Below are 19,390 nucleotides of genomic sequence, written 5' to 3' on the forward strand. Positions count from 1 at the left end.
ACCTATCCATTGGGTGAATTTTATCAGCCGGATGGGTGATTTATCCACAGGATAGTGTTTATCTGGGTTTCTAGCAACAGGGCACAGACACGGATAAAGTTATCCAGAAAAATCACTGATTTAACCTGCGGATAAAATTATCCGGAAAAATCACTAGGTTATCCAGGCTTTGAGCAACAGAACCTATCCAATGGGTGAATTTTATCAGCCGGATGGGTGATTTATCCACAGGATAGTGTTTATCTGGGTTTCTAGCAACAGGGCACAGACACGAGACTTGGATAAAGTTATCCAGAAAAATCACTGATTTAACCTGCGGATAAAGTTATCCGGAAAAATCACTAGGTTATCCAGGCTTTGAGCAACATAACCTATCCAATGGGTGAATTTTATCTGCCGGATAGGTGATTTATCCACAGGTTAGTGTATATATCTGGGTTTCTAACAACCGCACCCAGGATGGCAGTTTATATCTGGGTCAATATTTCGACACAGACAGAGCAACTCAAAGGTGAGTACAAAAATCTCTGAAGAGTTGTAGGTGTAGTCTATCTCTAAGCTATTGTGCATGGTGATCCATGGATTTGTATATTAATTAGCGTGGACTACTAACAGTCCTTGTAATTCATGTAAAAGTATACACTGAATTGTCCTAATTTTTCTTGTCCCATACTTGGATGGAGTCGAGCTTCTCCATGCTTCAATTGCTGTTTAAACAATGAATCTACCAGTCTCTTTACGTATCCAGACCCTCTAGGTCATGTTGTTGATCCAAATAACTGGTTTTAGATCACTTTTTGTCTGTGAATTCTCATATACGAGTACTCTGGGCCTCAACCAGGCGAAATTACCTTAATTTAATCAATGCACAGTCTACACATATCGTGGAGCTTGTCGCACATCCTACATATAAAGACTGTCCAATGAACAAGCAGCAGGTAGAAATCCATGACTTTACAAAAGGTATAGATGTCCACCTACCCTGCAACTGACAGATACCAACACAGTCACGGATGGACGACTAGTGGACCAACAATTGGAAAAGGGTCAATGAGGATAGGAAAAACGATTATATTGACAAGCAGACAGATATAGATAGATGTAAATATCGACAGAAAGGCAACTAGAATAGCAAACAGAAGGACATAATCAATTACGTGAACGGATTCTTTTAACACCTTTCACATCCATAAAGTGTCAGGATTAGAGAGGAATTGCTGATGTCTCTACGATTAAATGGTAGATATCACATTTGTGTGCATGTGCGTGTAAACAAACGTGTGTGCGTATATGTATGTGTGTGAAATAAAGACAGATGGACGGATTGAGATATTAATTGGCAGAAGGATGATTGGACCAATGGATGTGAACGGATAGACGATCTTTATATGGATGGATGGACGAATTGGTAGTTTTGTGGATGTGTGAATGTATCGATGATTGATACATGATTGAATGGACGAACACACAAATGAATAGACTAATCATATATGATTGGACGGATCGACTGATCGGACCAATTTATAGACTGATAATATATGAATGGATGGATGGGTAGATTTGTGGATATTTGGATGGATGAACAGGTGGACAGACTGATGATATATGAATTCATGGATGAATGGGTGGACATCTGAATATAAGAATGGATATATATATGGATGGATTGGTAGTATGGTTACACTAATGTATATACTATAGTATATGAAAGGATGGACGAATGAACAGATGTATAGACTGATGATATATGAATGGTTAGACATGGATATTTGAATGGATAGGCCAATGATGTATGAATGCATGGATGGGGAAACTTATGGATGCGTGAACGGATAGATGATTGATTAAATGGATGAATGAATGGACGAACGGACAGATGCATAGAATGATGATATATAGATGGATGGATGGATGGATGGATAGACGAATCGATGGATGGCTATAAGAGAAACTGATGAATGTGGTGGTGGCGCATGCGAGTGAACACTGCACAGTGTCGAGTCGCGTTGCTCTGGGCTGTGGCTGGCGGGTACTCCCAATGATGACAAACGACTGCCCGATGACTTTCAATAGCCTTTATCCCTGCGGAGAGGCAAGCTGTCGACTCGGGAGGGAGGAGGGGGTGGGCCGGGGTCCGGCTCCGGCACACGAGAGCCAGGGTGCCTCGCCGAGGTGCGGGGCTGCGCGTTGGAGCCCATCTCCTGGAGAAATTTGCCAGGCCATCTGGCCGCAAATTGACGCAGCCGCGCCTGTCCGGCACCGGACGCCATCTTAACTCTTTTGCCTTTAAATTAAACAGGATTTGAACGTAGCAACGTCACACGCCGTCATCGTATCGCCGTTGATGCTTTCGTCGCATTCCGTGTGTGGAACCTGAATCCGAATTGAACTTGTGCATAGAAAGAAAGAAAAAACACACGCACGCACACACACCTCGTTAGCTCACCTGGAACGAAGTTCAGTGGTGTTGATGCGATGGCGCGTCGTCAGTCAGTCCATCCGTAAAGACTTGAAACTTCTCCGATACCGCTGATGGGATTGCGACCAAATTTGGCACAAATGATATTTGTTGTGTTGTGACTAAAGTTTGTTCACGGCATTAAAAAGAATCGGGGTCTAAGGGGGTTTACCGGGGTCAAAGTGGATCCAGGTTTTACCCCGCTGCCTAGTTGAGAAACGCACACACTAATGACATCTATGCCATGGTCCTGCAGGGGGGTGAAATACGTGCTTGGTTATGATTTTGTGTCGTGATGAGTTTTGGAATAAGTATGAGTGGTTAAAGGTTTGTGTTGCATGAATGTGGGCGAAAACCACCGAGCCATGTCACTCACCTGTAACACCTGGACAGGGCCCGTGGAAATTTAAGGGTGCATTGGGATGGCCCCACAGGTAAGGTTGTGTCTTGTGGCATCCATCGGGGGACGCGGTCTGTAGACTGGTGTATGCACAAATGTTTAATAGAGTTTTGGAATTTTTAAAGTTTTGGTTAAGGTTAAGTTTTGTGGTTAAAGTAGGATTTTGGTGTGTTCTTTGTTTCCTCCCTCCGCAGGAACGACCAATTAAGATCATTGTACATATTTGCATGATTGTTAAGGGGATTAGCTTGTTAAGGAGGATAGGTAAGTAGCTACGACTCACTTCCCACAGCCCTCCTGATTTATTTCGTAGGTTAATTAAGTGTGAGACAGTAAGTGATAAGACTGGAATGGTAGCGCCTGCAGTGAACCTAGCAGGAGCTATGGTTCCAGTGGGGGGGGGGGGGGGCGGGGGAGAGTCTGTGTTATGTCAGGGGGTAAAGGAAATCTAGAGCCAGGTAGATCTGTATAAGTAACATGCTTCGACTGTCGTGATAGGGAATCTACCCTGTAATAAGTTCTGTGTTTTAGGTGGTTTGTCGGGGAAGTGTATACCTGTGAACATACAAAGATGTTCGGGTGTTAAATAATTGTAGGGAATAAGGTAACACCCCGGTGTGTCAGACCTGGTAATCATTCCTTTGTCCCTTATGACAATGCACACATATAAACATTTAGATAGGCCCTTTAGTGCAACAGTAAATAGTTCCCTTCCCTTACAATGACCTTGGAAGAAGACCTGCAGGAAGCCAGATCGGGGCACCGCCAAATGGCTGCCGCCAGCCGCACCACCAGCTGGCCTAGCAACGTCATGTGAGACGAGTTGTGGCCCACGCCACAGGGAACGTGTGATTAGTTGGCGCGGAAGGCATGAACCTCCAGCCAATCAGGGCGGGAGGCGCGAAGACGCAACTGAGAAGCGGGTTGTTCATTGGAGGGAAGGCGCTAGAAGGTTCGGTTGATGGTGAGAAGCTGCGAGGGACTGGTTGGTGGCGCGCCAAGGCTGACGTCAAGGGCAAAGTTATAAAAAATATATATATTTCCTTCTCTGTTCTTATTCGTTGTTCTTATTCGTTTATTCGTTGTTCTTATTTGTTCGTTCGTTCTTCGATCACGTGTTTCACCCCCATTTCTATTTTCCATTTCCCCAGATAGTTTTCACTGCTCAATTTTAAAATGTTTGAACTTTCCCCTGAAGAACTGTATTCTGTCGTATATTATAACACCTTTTTCTTCTTCTTCTATAAAAGGATGCTTTCGACTTGCTCACCAAATCTATTCATTCCAAAAAAAAATTCCATCTTACAGTTCCTCTTTTCTACATTCCCGAAACTCTCCTGCACTCCACCCCTCCTCCAGCATCCTCAAACGTATTTTTGACTCGAAGGTGACAAGAAACTCATTTTGCAATAAATGCTCGTTTCCCATTAATCGTACACTTTCTAAAATCCAATCTCACCCCTCCCCTCCAAATCTTCCCCATCACCCCTCCCCTCCAAAACTTCCCCATCACCCTCCCATCCAAAACTTCCCCATCACCCCTCCCCTCCAAATCTACCCCCTTGCCCCTCCCCTTCAAATCTTCCCCATCACCCATCTCTTTCAAATCTTCCCCCTTGCCCCTCCCCTCCAAATCTTCCCCATCACCCATCCCTTTCAAATCTTCTCCCTTGCCCCTCCCCTCCAAATCCTTCCCATCACCCATCCCTTTCAAATCTCCCCCCTTGCCCCTTCCCTCCTAAACTCCCCCCACACCCCTCCCCTCCGAGACTCGCCCTCGCTCCTCCCCTCCTAGATTCCCCTCTCACCCCTCCTCCTCAAAGCGTCCTCCCCGCTTCTTCCCCCTTCCAACTTTCACCGTCATCTCCCCCAACCTTCTGCCTTGCTCCTCCCCTCCTCAAATAACACCTCACTGTTCCTCACCCAATCACCATCAAACCTTTTATCCGCCCCATCCTTCCCTTTCTCCAAGCTATTCTGAAATCTCTGACACACCTTCAACAGCTCTCCCTACCACTTCCTCCTCTTCCTCCTCTTCCACATCTAACGCTACCCCTCCCCCCCTCTGTTCTGTATCCGATGCTCCCCCTTCCTCTTCATTAACGGTATGGACCTCAAACATCCGGGGCTTCGCTCAAACTTGACTGATCTCTCCATACAGGTTGCTTCTGACAAACCAGACGTGATCTGCTTAACAGAAACTTTCCTCCTTCATGATGTCTCTGATTCCTTGGTATCTCTCCCAGGTTACTCCCTCCTCCCGTATGATAGACCTGAGCCTTGTCCTGGAGGTGGGGTTGCTATCTGGAGGTGGGACCATTCTCAGAGAGCCTCCTCAGCGTCGACGAGTCTGGCATTTCACTCAGGCCAACTGGCACGGTCTTCAAGCAGCCATCAATCATCTGGACTGGTCTCCCATCTCTACCGCCTCTGACATCAACTCATCCTGGGAATTCTTCGAAAGTAAATTGCTCTCTCTCATGCACAGATTTATCCCATCTCGTCTTCAGTTGTCATACCCTTCCTCCCGTCCATGGTACACGGATTCTTGCGGTGAGGCTGTTGCCCAGAAACAACTTGCCTTCGTCTCCTGGAAAGCAAATCCAACGGAAGGAAATCTCATTTCCTTTCACAAAGCCGGAAAGAAGTATGTGTCCACCCTCAGGAGAGCCAGGAAACAATATCTCTCCGTTCTCAAGACCGAACTCTCTTATCTGTCTCCCTCTTCCAAATCCTGGTGGCGTCTGGTCAAATCTGTTTCTGGTGTTTGCTCCCCCTGACTCCGCACGTGAAAAAGCTGAATGCCTCAACTCTGTGTTTGTCTCTAAATATTGTGTCCCAAACCCATTCCTCTCTGTACCCACCGTACCCAGTCATACCCAGCTGCTGCTGGACTCTGTGTCCTTTCCTTCTGACAAGGTGGAAAAATTTCTGTCAACCCTCGACTCTGATTCTGCAACTGGACCTGACGGCATCAGCCCACGGGTCCTAAAATCCTGTTCTTCCGCACTTTCACTCCCTCTCTCTGTTCTCTTCACCCTCTCTTTTCCTCAAGGTCATCTGCCATCTGCTTGGAAATCAGCCAACATCACTGCTTTTCACAAAAAAACGTGCAAAAACAGATCCTAGCAACTACAGACCAATCAGCCTTCTCCCAATTAATCAGCAAAGTCATGGAATCCATCATTGCCTCGGATATGAAATCTTTCCTCTTCTCCAATGGCTTGATCTCTGATCATCAATTTGGTTTCAGACCTGGACACTCTACTCTGGACATGCTGCTTCTGCTTTCTCAACAATGGATGGAGGTCCTCAATGCCAAACAGGAAATTAGAGCTGTCTCCCTTGACATATCACATGCCTTCGATATGGTCTGGCACCCCGCTCTGCTCACCAAACTCTCCTCCTTTGGTATCCATGGAAATCTCTGCGCATGACTGGCGGACTTCCTCTCTCGTCGTAGTCAACGTGTGGCCCTGAATGGTTTTCTCTCATCGCCTCTTCCTGTTCAGGCTGGAGTTCCCCAAGGCAGTGTTCTGGGCCCTGTGCTTTTTCTGGTCTTCATCAATGATCTCTCTGACTCTCTTGAAATCCTCTCTATCTCTTTGCTGATGACTCTACTCTCTGTCGCTCCATTCCTCATCCCTCAGATCGGCAGTCTGCAGCCTCCTCACTCTCTGCAGGCCTGGACAAAATCACAGACTGGGCAAACAAGTGGAACATGTCTTTCAATCCTGACAAATCTCACACTCTTACGATGTCTCTCCGAAAAGACCGACTGGACAACTCTCCCATCCACTTTCTGAATAATCCTCTCCAAGAAGTTCTGTCACTCAAGCTTTTGGGTCTCACTATCTGCCATGATCTTTCCTGGGAAAACCACATTTCAAATCTGGCCTCCAAAGCCAGTCGCCGACTGGGCATCCTCCGTCGTGCGAAGTCCTTCCTTGGCACACCTCAGCTCCTCACCACATACAAGGCTTTCATCTGCAGCTCAATGGAATACTGCTCTCCCCTCTGGGCTGGTGCTCCTGCCTCACACCTAGCTCGTCGTCACGCTGGTGAAACCAAAGCGTTCAGAATCATTGGAATCTCCCGCGATGAAGCTAACTCCAAGGGCCTTTCACTCACCCACCGCAGGCAGTTTGGTGGTCTTTCCGTATTCTATCGACTCCTCTCCGGCCTTGCCCCCCCCAGCTCTCTCTCGGCTCTGTCCCCCAAATATTCCTACAGGTCGCACAAGATCTGCCTGCAACCCTCTTATCGTTAAACTGCCAAAATCAAGACTCTCTGCTCACCTTCACTCCTTCATTCCTCTTTTCTCCCGCCTCTGGAACAAACTCCCTCACTCTTCAATCCCACTCCTCCCTCCAGGTCTTTAAAACACCTGTTCACCACCATCTCTTATCTTCCCCCATCCAAAATCTTGATCTTTTCTACCCCCGCTAATTTCACCCCAAATCCACTTTTTTGAAATACCAACTTCTTTCCTGGAAGTCCTTGGTGTCGTTGTGTTTTATACTTCTCCCACCCCCCCCCCTCCCCCAAGCCCTCACCCTCCCACACATCTCCCGATGTCCCTGCTCTCAAATGTTGTGTTTGTGTGCTTCCCCTACTCTCCCCAGCTTGTCTACCGCTCCCTCTTTTTATATATTTTGTTTGTCTGTTTGATTTGTTTGTGTGATAAATGTTAGCTCTTTCACGAGCCTCGATACTTTATACAAAAAAAACAAAAACAAAAAAATGCACTGGACGACATTTGCTCTCTTGGCGCTGCACGACCTCTCTTTGCTCTTTGTCTTTTTGTCTCTCTTCGCGCTGGACCTCGTGCTGGGGATCGTCCCCTTTGGGTTGAGGATTGGCTTCGTGTGGGGATCGCTGGCCCTGTGTTGGACGCATGGTGCTTTTGATTCCGCATGGTGCTTTTGGTTCCTTGTGGTGCATTGGTGCTCAGAGCAAGCGTGACCTCGTGTGTTGGACCGACGAGGGGTTGGAGTGGAGCGGGTCGCTCGGGTCCTGGCGGAGCGCACGAGCGAGGCGGACTGAGGTGGCCGCGTTGGACAACGGACACACAGACTGCCGACGGATAAGGACGCACCACATTTCACAAATATACGCCATTGTAGCGGCTACCGCTGGGTTTTCACAATCGCCTTGCACCTATCAAGGACGCGGAGCGATCACCATGCCGGGCTCGTCCAGGACGCCCGGGCAGGCCCACGCTCAACTTGCCAGGCCTCGGTCGAGACGCCCGGGCATGCCCCTTCTCACCGTTGCTGGGCAAACGCTCCGGGATAATGTGTGTATATATATTGCTGCGCGATAAACGGGCTTTGCAGAGTACCTGAGTGTTTTGTTTGAATAAAGCAACTCGGACGAATTCCAGCTTTTTGTCGCGTCCATTCTTCCGATCGACGTGGGAGCCCGAGCTCCTTCATTGGTGACCTACCGACATGGACACGGCAGTGGCCCTTAAACTGCCTACCTTCTGGGAGGCTCACGCGGCGGTTTGGTTCGCACAGGCGGACTCCCTGTTCGCCCTGCGAGGCATCACGGCCGACGACACCCGCTTCCACCATGTGGTAGCAGCGCTCGGTTCAGCCACCGCGGCCCACGCCCTGAGCCTCCTCGAGAGCCCGCCAGCCGCTGACAAATACGGCGCGATTAAAAAGCTCCTCCTCGACGCTTTCGCCCTCCCATCGGCGGAACGCGCACGGCGCCTGCTCGACCTGCCCGAGCTCGGCGACACGCGCCCTTCCGAGCGAATGGACTACATGCTTTCGTTGCTCGGCGAGCACTCTCCGGCATTCCTGTTCCGGGAGCTGTTCCTCCGTCAGCTGCCTAGCCCGGTACGCCTCGCTCTGGCAAGCACGACGATCACGGATCCCCGTGCCCTTGCCAGGGAAGCCGACAAGATCTCTGCCGCAGGCCAGCGCATCGCAGCAGCGACCTGGGGCCCACTGCCGTCCGACGCAACACCCATGGCGCCCGAGCACCCGGCACGGTCGACGACCGAACTGCCGAAGCAATTGGCAGCCGCTACACCGAGCCGACCACCTCCAGCACGACGACTGGGGCCTCCACCGGACCGAGCATGGTGTTACTATCATGCCAGGTTCGGACAGAAGGCCCAGACATGCCGACCCCCGTGCACCTTCGGCAGGCCGGGAAACGGCCGGGCCGGCGTTCATTACCAGCCATGAGCGCCGGCCACACGGGCAACTTACTGTTCATCATGGACAAAGCGTCCGGACGGCGCTTCCTGTGCGACACCGGCGCCCAACTGAACGTCATACCCACCTCTGACCAGGACAGGCAGTCCGCGGTTTGCGGGCCCTCCTTGGTTGCGGCCAACGGATCGGCCATCCGCACCTTCGGCCCGCGCAACGTCACCCTCTGCTTCGGCGGCCAACGCTTTGCTTGGACGTTTGTAACCGCAAACGTGCCCATGGCTCTGCTAGGCGCCGACTTCCTCTGCGCACACGGACTGCTGGTGGACGTCCAACGGCGTCGTTTAATCAATGCCGAAACCTTCAGCTCCCTGGTATGCACATTGAGCAGCTCCGCGCCGACAGAGCTGGCATGCGCCCTCCCGGCGGCGAACGAGTTTGCTCGCCTGCTCACGGAGTTCCCGGCCCTCACGCGGCCGACGTTTTCGGCCGTCGCAGTACGGCATGGGATCGAGCACCACATACCAACCACGGGCCCACCGGTCTACGCCAGAGCCCGCCGCCTCGACCCAGCCAAGCTCCCCGTGGCCAAAGCTGAGTTCGACGCTTTAGAACACCTCGGCATCGTGCGGCGCTCCGATAGCGTGTGGGCTTCGCCACTACACATCGTCCCAAAGCCAGGGGGCGGCTGGCACCCATGTGGCGACTACCGCCGCCTTAACGACGCTACCACCCCCGACAGGTATCCGATCCCGCACATCCAAGACTTCTCCGCCCGTCTGGCGGGACGGGTCATTTTTTCGAAAATTGATCTCATACGGGGATATCACCAGGTACCTGTCAGGGCGGCCGACGTCCCTAAAACGGCAGTCATCACGCCGTTCGGCTTATTCGAATTCTTACGGATGCCGTTTGGTCTCAAGAACGCGGCTCAGGCGTTCCAGCGCTTGATGGACGGCGTGCTGCGTGACCTGCTGTTCCTTTTCGTTTACCTGGACGACATCCTCGTCGCCAGCACGTCCCGGGCCGAGCACCTCCTCCACCTCCGAACACTGTTCGGGCGCCTCAGCGAGCACGGCCTCATCGTCAACCCGGCCAAATGCCACTTTGGCACGATGGCCGTTGATTTTTTGGGCCACCACATCACCAAGAACGGGGCCGTGCCGCTGCCAACCAAGGTCGAGGCCATCACCACGTTCCCGCTTCCCCGCACCATAAAGGCCCTGCAGGAATTCCTGGGAATGGTGAATTTTTATCACCGCTTCGTGCCCCGCGCTGCTCAACTCATGCGGCCCCTCTACGAAGCCCTCCGGGGCAAGCCGGCCAAGCACGACATCGCCTGGTCCGCAGCAATGGACGCGGCCTTCCAAAGCTCAAAGCGGGCCCTCGCCGACGCAACACTGCTCGCTCACCCGGTGCTCAACGCTCCCATCGCCCTCACCACGGATGCCTCCGACTACGCGGTGGGTGCTGTACATGAGCAATGGGTGAATGGGGTTTGGCAGCCACTCGCTTTTTTCAGCCGGCAGCTCTGGCCGAACGAGCTCAAATACAGCACGTTTGACCGTGAGCTCCTCGGTCTACACCTGGCCGTCCGCCATTTCCGCCACCTCCTGGAGGGCCGACCTTTCACGGCGTTCGTCGACCACAAGCCGTTGGTTTATGCAATGGCCAAGGTCACGGAGCCGTGGTCGGCCCGCCAACAGCGCCACCTCTCCGCCGTGTCGGAGTTTACCACGGACATCCGGCACGTCGCCGGCAAAAACAACGCCGTGGCCAACTGTCTTTCCCGGGCCAGCGCGAACGCGGTCCACCTGGGCGTGGACTTCGCGCTTATGGCGGCGGACCAAACCACCGACACCACGGTGCAAGCCCTCCGGGCGGCGGACACGGGCCTCCGCCTGGCCGACATCCCCTTCGCGGACACTGTCCTGCTCTGCGACGTCTCCCAAGGCCAGCCTCGCCCCATCGTGCCCGTCACCTGGCAACGCCGCATCTTCGCCTCCCTCCACGGCCTTTCCCACCAGGGCCGGAAAGCTTCCCAGAAGCTGGTGTCGGCGCGATTCTTCTGGCACGGCCTTCGTCGGGACGTCCGCGATTGGACCAGCACCTGCACAGCCTGCCAACGGGCCAAGGTCCACCGACACACCCAGGCCCCGCTGGCACCTTTCACCGTGCCCGAACGACGTTTCGACCATGTCAACGTGGATCTGGTGGGCCCCCTCCCCCCTTAACGGGGGTTCACACACCTGCTCACCATGGTGGACAGGACCACCAGGTGGCCGAAGGCCGTTCCCCTCGTCTCCACCACCACCGCCAACGTGGCGCAGGCTTTCATCGCCACCTGGGTCACCTGCTTCGGCGCACCGGCGGACATCTCATCAGACCGCGGACCACAGTTCACCTCCGAGCTGTGGGGCGCGGTCGCCCGCAACCTGGGTGTCAAGCTCCACCGTACTATGGCCTACCACCCCCAAGCAAACGGGTTGTGCGAGCGATTCCACCGCTCCATGAAGGCCGCGCTCATGGCCGGCCTTCAAGACGGCGGTTGGGCCGACCGGCTGCCGTGGGTCCTTTTGGGCCTCCGCACGGCCTCCAAGGAGGACCTCCAGGCATCCACCGCCGAGCTTGTCTACGGCCAGGCGCTACGCGTCCCGGGCGAATTCGTGCCCGACGCTACCAGTCCCTGGTCCGCAGCTCACCAGCGCTCGGACATCCAGGAGGCCGCCCGACGGTTTGCCCCTGTGCCAACATCCCACCACGGTGACCCCCAGTCCTACGTCCCCCCAGCACTTCGCACAGCGGAGTATGTTTTTGTGCGTCACGACGCACATCGGGGGCCACTCCGGCCGCCGTACGACGGGCCCTTCCGGGTCCTGCGACGGGACGACAAGTCGTTCGTCATCGATATCGGCGGCAGGTCGGACCGGATTGTGGTGGACCGCCTCAAGCCGGCGCACGTGGACGTCGACCAACCACCACGGGTGGCCCTTCCGCCGCGGCGAGGCCGCCCCCCGTCCACGGTTCCCCCCACTCGACCGCCCACCACCACACCGGACCCCCCCCCCCCCACGACCCGCCAGGGGTCGCTTCGGCCGGGTCATCAGGACCCCCCTCAAATTGACCCTGCCGGTGCAAGTCGATTCTGGGGGGACGTGTGTAGCGGCTACCGCTGGGTTTTCACAATCGCCTTGCACCTATCAAGGACGCGGAGCGATCACCATGCCGGGCTCGTCCAGGACGCCCGGGCAGGCCCGCGCTCAACTTGCCAGGCCTCGGTCGAGACGCCCGGGTAGGCTCGCCCTCAACTTGCCAGGCCGCAGCCAGGACGCTCGGCCACGCCCCCTCTCACCTTTCCTGGGCAAACGCTCCGGGATAATGTGTGTATATATATTGCTGCCCGATAAACGGGCTTTGCAGAGTACCTGAGTGTTTTGTTTGAATAAAGCAACTCGGACGAATTCCAGCTTTTTGTCGCGTCCATTCTTCCGATCGACGTTGGAGCCCGAGCTCCTTCACCATAACGTTTTATTTTCCTTATTTGATTTTCCTTTGTCTCGTATCTGAAGTGAGTTGTGGGGACGTCCCAACCTAGGACCTCGATTTATCATCACGTTTCCCTGTCCCGACCTTTATTTAAAATAAACCCTTGTATTATTTTCTTTTCCCTTCAAATCTGTGTTCGTTTGAGTTAATCCCCTGCAGGATCGGAGCTGCCGTTGGTTCGCTCTCGGTAAGCTCTCCCGCCTCTTCCTCTTCACTTGTTCTTCCCGCGGTTGATAGCAAAATCCGTATTTGGTCGTCGCCTCAATTAAATCCGTTCGGTCTTCGCGGTCCCTGGTGTTAACCTTGAGGGATTCGCACGACAACTGGTAGTCAGGAGTGGGATAGAACCCTATTATAAATTTGGTGTCAAGAGTGTGGAGAATCTGGAAACAAATTTTTTTTAGTCAGAGGTGATAAATTTGCATCGTCGATCGGTGCGAGGGACGCGAACAGCGTGCCAGTTACAATTAAAATTTTTGAAGCGAATTGAAGGGAGACATGAGGCGAATGATAAACAAAATGGATGCTCAGAGTGAGCGCAGTGAGCGAATGGGAATTAAAATTGATGAATGCACGAGTAAATTGAGGGAAGGACGAACGAATGGTGCCGACGGGGCTCAGGAGCCGGGAATGGCAATGAAATTAAATTTGGAAGGAAATGGGGAATGCGTACAGGTAGATGTGGAGTGTCAACGGGTAAATGGACGATGTTTCCCACACTGTGGCCTGGAGGTGTATCGCGGCTGGGTGGATGTCACAACACCTCAACGGGGGGATGAATTTGGAATGGTGCAGCACCAGGGCGGTGGTGCAGAGCAACAGGGGTAGAGGTATTGGGGATCCGTGTGATGGAGCTGTACCATGTATTTATTGATCAAGACCTGTCGGAGCCGGAATTGATGGGGGATGATGATGGAAATGATTTGAGCCAGCGGCTGGAGACCTGTGACAGTACCATCGGGGAGGACGGTGCTCAGGCCCAAAGGAGCTTCAGAGAGGAGGTGAGTCAGTCCGAGGAGGAGGTTGAGGTGACCGAGGGGACCCTCACCGTGCACTCTGATTGGGCAACGGAGGCTCCGAAATTACAGAACCAGTTGGGGGAGTGTTTTGGCTCCGTGCTGGATTTAGACATTGGAGGATCTGGACCTGGAGATCGAGCCTCTGGAGATTTGGTCCCCGTAGGGAATGTGGACCAGCTGCAGGGAGGGGCAGAACAACCTGAGGGAGTTGTTACCTGCAGCTGCGGTTTGGAACGGGAGATAAAAATTGTTAAAGTAAATTTAAAATAAAATTAAAATGGGAATTTGATGTGGAGCAGCCATGGAGGGAGTTGGTCCCCAGGCTGCGGGATTTGGACCAGGGGAGGTCAATGGTGATGGCCTCAGGCAAAATTTGCCCCTTTCAAAATTTGGGTATGCCAGCCAGCTGGGGGCTAGGCTGGCGAGATTTGGACGTGGGGTCCAGCCATGGGTGTCGTGGTACGACCTGGGCACCACGGGGGGGTCTGGTGGAGTGTGACGTCCCTTGTCCGTCGGGGCGCCGCCCGAGCGAGTGGCTCGGGCTGGCAGGGTCACCGGATCCTGGTGGGAGTTAAGACCTCCGGGGGGGGTCCGAGGTGGTTCCTCAGGCCTGGGATGTCATATATTGAGGACCGCTAGGGGGAGGTGTTGTGGGTTGCGCTTTGGTGGTGGCACTGCGGACGGCCAACTTGGGCCTGATGTGGTGACCACCCGGGCATGTGGCCTGACACCCTCTCCCTGAGACTCTGGGACAGCCAGCAAGTGGTGACCTGCCATGCTGTGTTGGTCTATGGACGCGGGTCGAACCGCATGGACAGGAATGAGATAGCCCACCGGACAACCATTGGGGCATCTGTGGAACGTGATGGTGTGAAAGTGGCCTTCCACAGATGTTCCCTTATGATTTATGGACTCTCGGTTTGGGAAGAGAGCCATGGGGGGGATATGATCGGGAATGTGTAACGTGCCGAGCATATGGGCCATGCTCGGCTGACATGTGTATGGCAAGGCATCTTTCTTTGGTGAGTTTAGTAAAATGTGAAAAATGTTTGGCATGGGTAATCTGTGGGTTCGATGCTAATTTAAGGGTGGATTTTGAAATGTCATGGTGGACACTGACAGCAGTGTCACCATTATTGATCCAGGTGTGTCGACCAAAGTGTTGGAGGCTGTGATAAAATGGACAGGGTAGCAGGACACAGCTTTAAACTGGTTGTGGGGGCGACTGTGCCAATATTTGGGACGCAGGGTTGTGGGGATGTAGTTGGGTGGTCTGGGGGTCAACGTGGTGCTGTACGTGTCCGAGGTGTGTGGACCATGTCTTCTGGGTGGGTCTCCTGGTGGAGCATGGCTGTTGACTGGACCTTGGTGTGGTCAAGTGTGGGTGGGCACTGGGGGCTGCATGTGGTTGGACTGGGGGAAGATGTGAAGGTGTAGGGGACGTGGCTGTTGGGATGCCACGCACTGCGACCGTGCCCCCCAGGTCCGAGGCCTTGGGAATGGCGGTGTTGGCAGCAGGTGCTCACCACATTGGCCAGCTGGGGCTAGTGCAGCTGTGTTCCTCGCAGGTGGGGCCGAAGGATGGAAGGTGTCACTCATAGGCCATGTACCCTTGTGGACACTCATAGGCCATGTTGGCGTTTTGACTGCTCACCTTGTCCCGATGACCCTTGCACGGTAGAGGTGCGGAGCTGTCGTGGCCACAGGTAGTGTGTAGTGATCATCACCGTTGGATGCGGACCCACATACCTGCCAGTATAGAGGGGAGAAAAGTGAAATTTGGAAAAATTTGATTGGTCCAATGACAAATTATGGAATTTTGAGGGAGGATGGCACTTTGGACCTGACCAACCGTAATTACCTGTACATCAAGGTAGAGGTAAGGCCTTGATGTTTACTGTCCCAGGCTTCAGGACTTGCTTATGTAAATTGGGGGACATGTAATTTGGAGTTGGGGGCGGGTGAGAGTGATGACATAGTCAGTGAGGGGGATGGAATGGTGCCACAGTCTTGTGGGTGGCGTTTGTTTTTTTTGTGTTTAGGTGTTTTTATGTGGTCGTGGAAAATGTAAATATGAGTGAGTGGTAATTATTGAGAGTTTTGGAATGTGCTTTTGGAAATGTAAAGGAAAAATGTGAAACGGGGATTTCACAATGGCAGGCCATGGCAACTCTTTTGTACCAGCTATGGAAATGTGTTGAGAATTGAATGGCAGCGGGGGAGGAAATGTGTTTTGGGATCTTGTGGGTGGGGAAGGTGTGTGTGTCCGCAGGTACAGATCAAGCTCTGAGGAGCGATGCCTGCGCCCCCCCCCCCCTCTGCGGCAATTACCCCTGGCAGCCAGTGGTATCTGGAAATTGGAGCTCGCCGTTGGAGGGTCTGGTTGGGCGCCGTGGGGTAAAGGAGACTCCTGGCGACCCGTGGAGCTGCGCGGAAGCAGGAGGCAACGGAGCCTGGTGTGTGGAGACCCTCACCGGCGGGGTAACAGCGGAAAGGGCTGTTGGGCTGTTACGGGGCCAAAGGTAAAATGGGGGGGGGGGGGGGCGGGAAATGAACTTGTGAGTCGGTTGACTTGTTTTTGGGACTGCGGGCACCACAGCCTGAAGCGTCCCCACCATCTTACTTGTGCGGTGCCTCCCCGCTGCCTAGTTGAGAAACGCACACACTAATAACATCTATGCCATGGTCCTGCAGGGGGGTGAAATACGTGCTTGGTTATGATTTTGTGTCGTGATGAGTTTTGGAATAAGTATGAGTGGTTAAAGGTTTGTGTTGCATGAATGTGGGCGAAAATCACCGAGCCATGTCACTCACCTGTAACACCTGGGCAGGGCCCGTGGAAATTTAGGGGTGCATTGGGATAGCCCCACAGGTAAGGTTGTGTCTTGTGGCATCCACCGGGGGACGCGGTCTGTAGACTGGTGTATGCACAAATGTTTAATAGAGTTTTGGAATTTTTAAAGTTTTGGTTAAGGTTAAGTTTTGTGGTTAAGGTAGGATTTTGGTGTGTTCTTTGTTTCCTCCCTCCGCAGGAACGACCAATTAAGATCATTGTACATATTTGCATGATTGTTAAGGGGATTCGCTTGTTAAGGAGGATAGGTAAGTAGCTATGACTCACTTCCCACAGCCCTCCTGATTTATTTCGTAGGTTAATTAAGTGTGAGACAGTAAGTGTGAAGACTGGAATGGTAGCGCCTGCAGTGAACCTAGCAGGAGCTATGGTTCCAGTGGGGGGGGGGGGGGGGGGTTACCTATACAGATCTACCTGGTTCCAGTGGGCCAGGTAGATCTGTATAGGTAACATGCTTCGACTGTCGTGATAGGGAATCTACCCTGTAATACGTTCTGTGTTTTAGGTGGTTTGTCGGGGAAGTGTATACCTGTGAACATACAAGGATGTTCGGGTGTTAAATAATTGTAGGGAATAAGGTAACACCCCGGTGTGTCAGACCTGGTAATCATTCCTTTGTCCCTTATGGCAATGCACACATATAAACATTTAGATAGGCCCTTTAGTGCAACAGTAAATAGTTCCCTTCCCTTACAATGACCTTGGAAGAAGACCTGCAGGAAGCCAGATCGGGGCACCGCCAAATGGCTGCCGCCAGCCGCACCACCAGCTGGCCTAGCAACGTCATGTGAGACAAGTTGTGGCCCATGCCACAGGGAACGTGTGATTAGTTGGCGCGGAAGGCACGAACCTCCAGCCAATCAAGGCGGGAGGCGCAAAGACGCAACTGAGAAGCGGGTTGTTCATTGGAGGGAAGGCGCTGGAAGGTTCAGTGGACGGCGGGAAGCTGCGAGGGACTGGTGGCGCACCAAGGCTGACGTCACGGGCAAAGTTATAAAAGAACGAGCTGGACGACATTTGCTCTCTTGGCGCTGCACGCCCTCTCTTTGCTCTTTTTCTTTTTGTCTCCCTTCGCGCTGGACCTCGTGTTGGAGATCGGCCCCTTCGGGTTGGAGATCGGCCCCTTCGGGTTGGAGATTGGCTTCGTGTGGGGGTCGCTGGCCCTGCGTTGGATGCATGGTGCTTTTGATTCCATGTGGTGCTTTTGATTCCGTGTGGTGCTTTTGATTCCACATGGTGCTTTTGATTCCTTGTGGTGCATTGGTGCTCAGAGCGAGTGTGACCTCGTGTGTTGGACCGACGAGGGGTTGGAGTGGAGCGTTCCGCTGAGCGGGTCGCTCGGGGTCTGGCAGAGCGCACGAGTGAGGCGGACTGAGGGGGCCGCGTTGGACGACGGACACACAGACTGCGGACAGATAAGGACGCACCACATTTCACAAATACACGCCATAACGTTTTATTTTCCTTATTTGATTTTCCTTTGTCTCGTATCTGAAGTGTATTGTAGGGACATCCCAACCTATGACCTAGATTTATCATCGCGTTTCCCTGTCCCGACCTTTATTTAAAATAAACCCTTGTATTATTTTCTTTTCCCTTCAAATCTTGTGTTCGTTTGAGTTAATCCCCTGCAGGATCGGAGCTGCCGTTGGTTCGCTCTAGGTAAGCGCTCCCGCCTCTTCCTCTTCACTTCCTCTTCCCGCGGTTGATAGCAAAATCCGTATTTGGTCGTCGCCTCAATTAAATCCGTTCGGTCTTCCGCGGTCCCTGGTGGTAACCTTGAGAGATTCTCACGACAATATAATATAACAAATATCATGAAACATTTGCATTTTGTAGTCCAGTGTATAATTTAAATAAACACTAGGGCGTGCCCGCACGTACGTGCTTGCCCGTACGTGCTTGCCCGTACGTGCGTGCAAAAAAACATGCGTGCAAACAACAACAACAAAAAAAAACTTTGAAACCACGTGGCAGTAACGACCACAGAACCCCCCCTCTATTTACATGAAATGGTTTGGTCCATTCGCAACGACCACAGAACCCCCCCCCCCCTCTATTTACATGAAATGGTTTGGTCCATTCGCAAAGCCAAAGCGAACGGCTTGCGAGTACGGTGACCATAGCTCGGTAACTACTTCTCCGATTAATATGAAACCTTGAAAAGGCACATCCTCAGGTCCCCAGCAATATATCTGGCAAGTTTCAATTAGATCGGACCCGTGGTTGTCGAGAAACAGCGGTCACAGACAAACACACACACACAGACACACACACATACACACAGAGATTACTGGAATTATAGATAGATAAATGCAAATTACACATGTGGAAAAAGTAAGTGCACCCCTACATTTATCACTACTTCAAATACCCAAAATTAGAATCAGGTGCACCAGCTCAGGTGCAAATGATTAGAACATCGTTAGAGAGGATCTTGGAGGAACCTGTCTTATTTAAACCTCAGACATTTCGTTTGGTTTGCTCTTTATTGTTGAAGTGTGCGGCGTCACCATGCCTAGATCAAAAGAGCTCTCTGAGGAGCTCTCTGAGCTCTCTGAGCTCAGAAAGAAGGTTATAGATGCCTACGAGTCTGGGAAGGGATTTAAAAAGATCTCCAAACAATTTGAAATCAATCATTCGACTGTCCGGAAGATCATCTACAAGTGGAGAAGATTCCAAACAACTGCCCACTTGTTCAGGCCAGGCCGCCCCAGTAAGTTCAGCCCAAGAGCAGACCGCAAGATGCTGAAAGAAGTCTCTAAGAACCCCAGAATGTCATCACGGGACCTACAGGTAGCTCTTGCCACTGTTGATGTCAAAGTGCACGAGTCTACCATTATAAAGAGGCTGCACAAATTTGATCTACATGGGAGGTGTGCCAGGAGGAAACCTTTGCTGTCCAGAAAGAACATCAGGGCAAGACTAAAGTTTGCCAATGAA

The sequence above is a fragment of the Myxine glutinosa genome, chromosome 6 (assembly GCF_964187855.1).
Source record: "Myxine glutinosa chromosome 6, kmMyxGlut1.1, whole genome shotgun sequence".
NCBI lineage: Eukaryota > Metazoa > Chordata > Myxini > Myxiniformes > Myxinidae > Myxine > Myxine glutinosa.